Below are 8,647 nucleotides of genomic sequence, written 5' to 3' on the forward strand. Positions count from 1 at the left end.
CATTCAAAAATAAGTTAAATGCCCGAAACAGTTTTTAGTTTTGTGTTTCTTTTTCCTATCTGCGTAATACAAATGGAATCTTCCTTAACTTAAATGTTAGTTGTATCAAAAAAGGTTAATGCACACAAGTTTCTTTCAAGCATATATTTTAGAGATATATTTTAGAGTGTTTTTTCTTACAAATTACTAAATTACTTTTCTATGCCACTGCATTTGAACAATCATAATTAGAGACTAGGTAGACACTTCTTCATTCTTATCTACACCTAACTAATGCTCAGCTATTAGCTGAAGTCATACTGCCTCTTAAAATCTAAGAAAGATTAACTGGAACCCTTATTTTATGTCCAGTAGAAAGTCCAGTGTAAGAAGAAACATCATCTCTGAGATATCTGCTTCTTCTAAAGTAGGTCAGCTCACAAGTCATTTTGCTCTCTGTTCATTATATTGTCCTAGAGATGAAACTGACCCCACTCACTCGCTTTTTCTTTTCTTTTCTTTTCTTCCTTTCTCCTTTCTTTCTTTCTTCCTTCCTTCCCTCCCTCCCTCCCTCCCTCCCTTCCTCCCTTCCTTCCTTCCTTCCTTCCTTCCTTCCTTCCTTCCTTCCTTCCTTCCTTCCTTCCTTTCTTTCTTTTTCTTTCCTTTATCAGTCAGCTCCACACTCAGCTTGGAGTCAAAGGGCTTGAACTCACATCCTTGAGATTTAAGACCTGAGCTGAGATCAAGAGTCCCAGACATTCAGGTACCCACCCAGGTACCCCCTAACCTGCTTTCAGTAGACAAACTGAAAGCCCTTTTGGTGTTAGCCAAGTTTAATGATTCTTTGGAGAAATAAACAGGATTGACAATATAACCTTATGAAAGTTGAATATTAAACATCTCAATTCCCAAAGTGTCTGATTTTAGGTATTTTCTGGAAACCAGGCTTTAGCTTTCCTTAGTGTTTTGGGGGTTTTTACCTCTTCTCTTACTCTCTTGAGAGTCCAACATAAAGCAAAATGAAAACAAATTCTTCACATGTTTATAATACAGAACCATTTGACACTCTCTTGTATCTCATAACCCTGCAGTTATATTTTGCATCCCAAAACACTTTTTCCAAACTTATGTGATTCTTTTCCTGTGAAGGCCTGCTTTTACTGTATTTGTATTTAATCACATATTTTACATCAAAATCTGCTTAAACTGGTTAAACCATGAAACTACCAGAAGAAAATTCTGGTGATTTTTTTTTTCTTCAAATTTCAGAAGGCTGGAAGGATATTCTAAATATAAAAAGAATGTTAAATGACAATATCTAAAAATTTATAAATTTATAGATTTGACCACATTTTAAAAATTACATTATAAGGAATTCAAATTGATTCCTAAATTTTTAAAAATTTATTGCAGTGAAATACACACAACATAAAATTAACCTTTTTAAAATGAATGATTCAGTGGTATTTGGTACATTTACTGTGTTGTGTAATCTAGTCCCAAAATATCTCCAGTGTTCCAAAAGAGAATCCTGGAGTATTAAAACAGTTTTTCCCTATTACCCTTGTCCCTAACCCCTGACAAACATTGATCTGTGTTCTTTCTCTAAGGACTTAACCTATTCTGGATGTTTTTGTGTAATATAAGTGGATGTAAGGGGAATCATACAATACATGACCTTTTCTGTCCAGCTTTTTTCACTTAATATGTTTTTTATGTCTATCCATGTTGCATATGTTAGTACTTAATTTCTTTTTCTGGACAAATAATATTCCATTATATGTATATACCACAATTTTTTTTTTCTTTCCAGGTTCTCCTCCTGCCCCCCCCAACCAAGTTTTTATTTAAATTCCAGGTAGCTAATATATACAGTGTAATGTGAATTTTAGGTGTAGAATTAGTAATTCATCACTTCCATACAATACCTGCTGTTCATCACAAGTGCCCTCCTTAATACCCATCACCCATATAACCCATCCCCCACCTTCCAACAAACTTCAGTTTGTTCTCCATGGTTAAGAGTTTGTTTTACAGATTGTCTCTCTTTCTCTCTTTCTTCCCCCATGTCCATGGGAAATGAGCCTGTGTATCATCAGGCTTACACAGTTCACAGCATTCACCAAAGCATATACCCTCTCCAATGTCCATCACCCAACCATCTTATCCCTCCCACACACACCCCCGGTGCCTCTAGCAACCTTCAGTTTGTTTCCTGAGGTTAAGAGTCTCTTATGGTTTGTCTCCCTCCCCAGTCCCATCTTGTTTCATTTTTCCCTTCCTTCCCCCCATAATCCTCTACACTGCCTTTTAAATTCCTCATATCAGAGAGATGGTATGGTAGTTGTCTTTCTCTGATGGACTTATTTTGCTTAGCATAATACCCTCCAGTTCCATCCATGTCATTGCAAGTGGCAAGATTTCAGTTATTTGATGGCTGCATAGTATTCTATTGTGTGTGTGTGTGTGTGTGTGTGTGTTTGTATACACACACACCACATCTTTATCCATTCATCTGTCGATGGACATCTAGGTTCTTTCCATAGTTCGTCTATAGTGGAAATTGCTGCTATAATCATGCAGGTGCATGTGCCCCTTCAGATTCCTACATTTGTATCTTTAGGGTAGATACCCAGTAGTGCAATTGTTGGATCATAGGGTGGCTCTATTTTTAACTTTTTGAGGAACTTCCATGCTGTTTTCCAGAGTGGCTGCACCAGCTTGCAGCTTGCATTCCCACCAACAGTATAGGAGGGTTCCCCTTTCTCTGCAACCTCGCCAACACTGTCATTTCCTGACTGGTTAAATTGAGCCATTATGATTGGTGTGAGGTGGTATCTCACTGTGGTTTTGAATTGTATCTCCTTGATGCTGAGCGATGTGGAACACTTTTTTCATGTGTCGATTGGGCATTTAGATGTCTTCTTTGTAGAAATGTCTGTTCATGACTTTTGCCCTTTTCTTGATTAGATCATTTGTTCTTTGGGTGTTGAGTTGGATAAGTTCTTTATAGATTTGGGATACTAGCCCTTTATCTGATATGTCATTTGCAAATATCTTTTCCCATTCTGTCAGTTGTCTTTTGGTTTTGTTCGCTGTTTCCTTTGCTGTGCAAAAGCTTTTTGTCTTGATGGAATCCCAATAGTTCACTTTTGCCCTTGCTTCCCTTGCCTTTGGTGACGTTTCTAGGAAGAAGTTGCTGCGGCTGAGGTGGAAGAGGTTGCTGCCTGTGTTCTTTCTCCTCAAGGATTTTGATGGATTCCTGTCTCACATTGAGGTCTTTCATCCATTTTGAGTCAATTTTTGTGTGTGGTGTAAGGAAATGGTCCAGTTTCCTTCATGTGGCTGTCTAATTTTCCCAGCACCATTTGTTGAAGAGACTGTCTTTTTTCCATTGGACATTCTTTCCTGCTTTGTCAAAGAGTAGCTGACCATGGAGTTGAGGGTCTATTTTTCTGGGCTCTCTATTCTGTTCCATTGATCTGTGTGTCTGTATTTTGTGCCAGTACCATGCTGTCTTGATGATGACAGCTTTGTAATAGAGCTCGAAGTCTGGAATTGTGATGTCACCAACTTTGGCTTTCTTTTTCAACATTCTTCTGGCTATTCAAAGTCTTTTCTGCTTCCATATAAATTTTAGAATGATTTGTTCCATTTCTTTGAAAAAAAGTTGATGGTATTTTGATAAAGATTGCATTAAATGTGTAGATTGCTTTAGGTAGCATAGACATTTTCACAATATTTGTTTTTCCAATCCATGAGCATGGAACATTTTTTCATTTATTTGTGTCTTCCTCAATTTCTTTCATGAGTACCCTATGGTTTTCTGAGTACAGATTCTTTGTCTCTTTGGTTAGATTTACTCCTATCTTATGGTTTGGGGAGCAATTGTAAATGGGATTGACTCCTTAATTTCTCTTTCTTCTGTCTTATTGTTGGTGTATAGAAGCGCAACTGATTTCAGTGCACTGATTTTATATCCTGACAATTTACTGAATTCTTGGATGAGTTCTAGCAGTTTGGAGTGGAGTCTTTGGCTTTCCCACGTAAAGTATCATATTCTGCAAAGAGTGAGAGTTGGGCTTCTGTGCTGATTCGGATGCCTTTTATTTCTTTTTTGTTGTCTGATTGCTGAGGCTAGGACTTCTAGTATTATTATTATTCCAGAAAGGGATTTCCAATATTATTATTCCTCCAGAAAAGGATTCTCTAGTACCTTCTATGGTTTTTTCAAGCCCAGCTAGCAAATTTATAATTGTGATTCTGAACTCTAGTTCTGACATCTTATTGATTATGTCCCTAGCCCTTGGTACTGCCTCTTGTTCTTTTTTTTTGAGGTGAGTTTTTCCACCTTGTCATTTTATCCACTGAAGAATAGATGAATGAAAGAACAAAATACTAAAAGAGTAGCAACGACCCCAGAAAAATGTATACTAACCAAATCAGAAGAGATCTGAAACTGGGGAGAGCAGAAAAAAAAAAAAGAAAAAATATGTATCTCCACATATCTATATAGATCTATACTATATAGATATATACATATCCATAGACACATATATGATTAGACTGGGGAATAGAACAGAGCCACACACTTGATTTTATTTATTTATTTATTTATTTATTTATTTAATTTTTAAAAAAAGATTTTGTTTATTTATTTGACAGACAGAGATCACAAGTAGGGAGAGAGGGAGGCAGAGAGAGATTGGAGGAAGCAGGATCCCCACTGAGTAGAGAGCTTGATGTGGGGCTCGATCCTAGGAACCTGGGATCATGACCTGAGCCAAGGGCAGAGGTTCTAACCCACTGAGCTACCCAGCCTCCCCACACACACTTGATTTTAGATGTAATTTGGTCTGTTAGAAGAGATTTCCTCCCAAAATTTTAAAGAAAGAAAAACTTATATACATACAAAAATAAGGGTGAACACTATGAAGGGATAGAATATGACTGTAAAGATGAAAATTAAAAAAATTTTTTCAAAAAGGAATTGATAAAATAAGAAGTTGGCTGAAAAAAGAAAAAAGAAAAGGAGAGAATGTGATCATGTTGGAGACTAAAATAGCCATATGCTAGACTTAAGGTATATTTTGATCTGTTAGAAGAAAGTCTATCCCAAAATTTTAAAGAAAGAAAAACTTATATGTATACAAAAAGTAAGGTTAAATACAATGCAGGGGTAGAATATGACTATAACAATGAACATTTTAAAAGATTTTTAAAAAGCTATTGATAAGATAAAATAGTTTAAAAAGGTTAAAATAGGAAAAAGGAAAAATTTTTAAAAAATAGAATAAAAAAATAAAATTAAAAAAATTTACCTTTGAAAGACTAAAGAATCAGGGGGAAAAAGCTATGAATTCTACGTGCTGTATTCTGGTAGCTCTGAAGTTCTGCAGTTCTCACTGATCCATGAATGTGGTCTTGGCTGGATGTTCTTACTGATCTTCTGGGGGAGGGGCCTGTTGTAGTGATTCTCAAATATCTTTGCTTGAGGTGGAATTGCACTGCCCTTGCCAGGGGTTGGGCCAAGTAAACTGCTCAGGTTTGCTCTCCGGAGCTTTTGTTCCCTGAAAGCTTTCCACAGGGCTTTGGAGGATGGGAATGAAAATGGCGGCCTCACAGTCTCTGCCCAGAGGAGCCGAGAGTTTGGGACCCTGCTCCTCAGTGAGCCCTCAGAGAAAAGCAGTCAATCCCTCCCATCTCCCTGGTTTCCGGCCGCACTCCCAGCTCACCCAGCCTGTGACCGAGCGTTTCTCTCTGGCACATGGTCCTGTTTGGAGTCTCCAAACCCAGCCAATTCCTGCACTGCTCCTGCACTGCTCCTTCCAGAGGAAGGGGAGTCTCCCCAGATTTGCCACTTGTAGGGTCCCTACTCAAAATGTAGTGGTCTGACTGTGCCTCGAATCACAGTTTAAGGTAATCCCAAGCTGAGAGCCCCTCCTCGGCTCTGTCTCTGCAGGTGGTTTCCCCACTCTGATACCTGGGGGCTCTGCCACACTCAGGCACCCCCAGTCTTTCTGTGACCCTGAGTGTCCTGAGTCCACACTGTCCTCACAAGTGCTCCACGCCCTGCTTAACCTCTGGAGCGATGTCCCTCAGTGGAGCAGACTCCTAAAAATTCTGATTTTGTGCTTCATTGCTCTATCACTTGCCAGGAGCTGGCCCCTCCCCCCATGGTTTATCCTGCCTTATATCACTTTGGATTCACTTCTCTGCATATCTTACCTTCCAGAAAGTGGTTGCTTTTCTGTTCATAGAATTACTACTATTCTTCTTTTTTATCTGTTGAATTTGTAGGTGTTCAGAATGGTTTGACACCTATCTAGCTGAATTCCTGGGACCTGATGAAATTAGGTCTCTTACTCCTCTGCCATCTTGCTCCTCCCCCCACAAGTTTTCTTTCTTAAATTCTACATATGAATGAAATCATATGGTATTTGTCTCTGGCTGATTTATTTCACTATGCATAGTATTTTCTAGCTCCACCCTTGTCATTGCAAATGGCAAGATTTCATCTTTTTGATGGCTAAGTAATATTCCAATATGTATATTACATACACACACATATATATAGGTGTGTGTGTTTATGTATACATACATATACATATATACACATACCATGGCATATGTGTGTGGATATATATATATATATATATATATATATATATACCTCTTCTTTACCCATTCATTCATCAATGGACTTTGGGCTCTTTCCAAATTTGCCTATTGTTGATAATGCTGTTATAAATATCAGGGTGTGTGCATGTATCCTTTTGAGTTAATATTTTTGTATCATTTGGGTAAACACCTAGTACTGCAATTGCTGAATCATAGGCTAGTTCTATTTTTAACTTTTTGAGGAATCTTCATACTATTTTCCAGAGTGTCTGCACCAGCTTGCATTCACATCAACTGTGTAAGAGGGTTCCCCTTTTTCTGCATCCTTACCAACATCTGTTGTTTCCTGTGTTGTTCATTTCAGCCACTCTAACTGGTGTTAGGAGATATTTCATTGTAGTTTTGATTTGTATTTCCCTGATGGTAAGAGATGTTGAGCATCTTTTCATGTGTCTATTGTCCATCTATACAAGATCTTTGGAAACACCCCTATTTGTGTCTTCTGCCCATTTTTAAAATGGTTTATTTGTTTTTAGGGTGTTGATTTTAATAAGTTCTTATTATGTTTTGGATACTAATCTTTTACCAGATATGTCATTTGTAAATATCTTCTCCCATTCTGAAGGTTGCTTTTTAGTTTTGTTGATTATTTCCTTCACCATGCGGAAACTTTTTATCTTGATGAAGTCCTAGTGTTCATTTTTGCTTTTGTTTCCCTTGCCTTGGGTGATGTATCTAGTAAGAAGTTGCTAAGGACAAAGTGGAAGAGGTTACTGCCTGTGGTCTCCTCTAGGAATCTGATGTTTTTTTGTCTCACATCTAGGTCTTTCATCCATTTTGAATTTATTTTTGTGTATAGTGTAAAAAAGTGGTCCATTTTCATTCTTTTGCGGGTTATTGACCAGTTTTCCCAACACCATTTGTTGAAGAGGCTGTCTTTTTTCCACTGGATATTCTTTCCTGCTTTGTTGAAGATTAGTTGACCATGTAGTTGTGGGCTTATTACTGGGTTTTCTATTCTGTTCTATTGATCTGGGTGTGTGTGTTTTATGCCAGTACCATACTGTCTTGAACACTACAGCTTTGTATTATAACTTGAAGTCTGGAATTGTGATGCCTCTAGCTTTGATTTTCTTTTTCAAGATTGCTTTGACTATTTGGGGTCTTTTGCAGTTCCATACAAATTTTAGGATTATTTGTTCCAGCTCTGTGAAAAATGCTGGTGGTATTTTGATAGAGAATGCATTAAATATATATATTGCTTTGAGTAATATAAATATTTTAACAATATTTGTTCTTCTAATCCATAAACATGACTGTTTTTCCATTTCTTTGTGTCTTCAATTTCTGTCATCAGTGTCTTATAGTTTTTAGAGTACAGATCTCTTACTTCTTTAGTTAGGTTTATTCCTAGGTATCTTATGGGGTATAGTGCAATTGTAAATGGGATTGATACCTTGATTTCTCTCTTTGCTGCTTCATTATTGGTTTGTAGAAATGCAATAGAATTGTGTATGTTGATTTTGTATCCTGTGACTTTACTAAATTCGTGTATCAGTTTGAATAATTTTTTTGTGTAGTCTTTTGGGTTTCTTATATAGAATATCACGTCATCTGTGTATAGTGTAATTTTGCCTTCTTCCTTGCTGATTTGGATGTCTTTTATTTCTTTGTGTTATCTGATTGCTGTGGTTAGGACTTTCAGTACTATGTTAAATAACAGTGGTGAGAGTGGACATTCTTGTCTTCTTCATGACCATAGAGGAAAAGCTCTGCTTTTCCCCATTGATGATGATATTAGCTGTGGGTTTTCCTTAAATAGCCTGTATGAATTTGAGGTATGTTCTTTCCAAATCTACTTTGTTGAGGGCTTTCTATCATGACTGGATGTTGTACTTTGTCAAATGTGGTTTTTTGCATTTATTGAAAGGATCATATGGTTCTTATCCTTTCTTTTATTAATGTAGTGTATCACATTGATTGATTTGCAAATATTGAACCACACTTATAGCCCAGGAATAAATCCCAGTTGATTGTGGTGAATGAT

Source organism: Neovison vison, chromosome 12, assembly GCF_020171115.1.
Source record: "Neovison vison isolate M4711 chromosome 12, ASM_NN_V1, whole genome shotgun sequence".
Lineage (NCBI taxonomy): Eukaryota > Metazoa > Chordata > Mammalia > Carnivora > Mustelidae > Neogale > Neogale vison.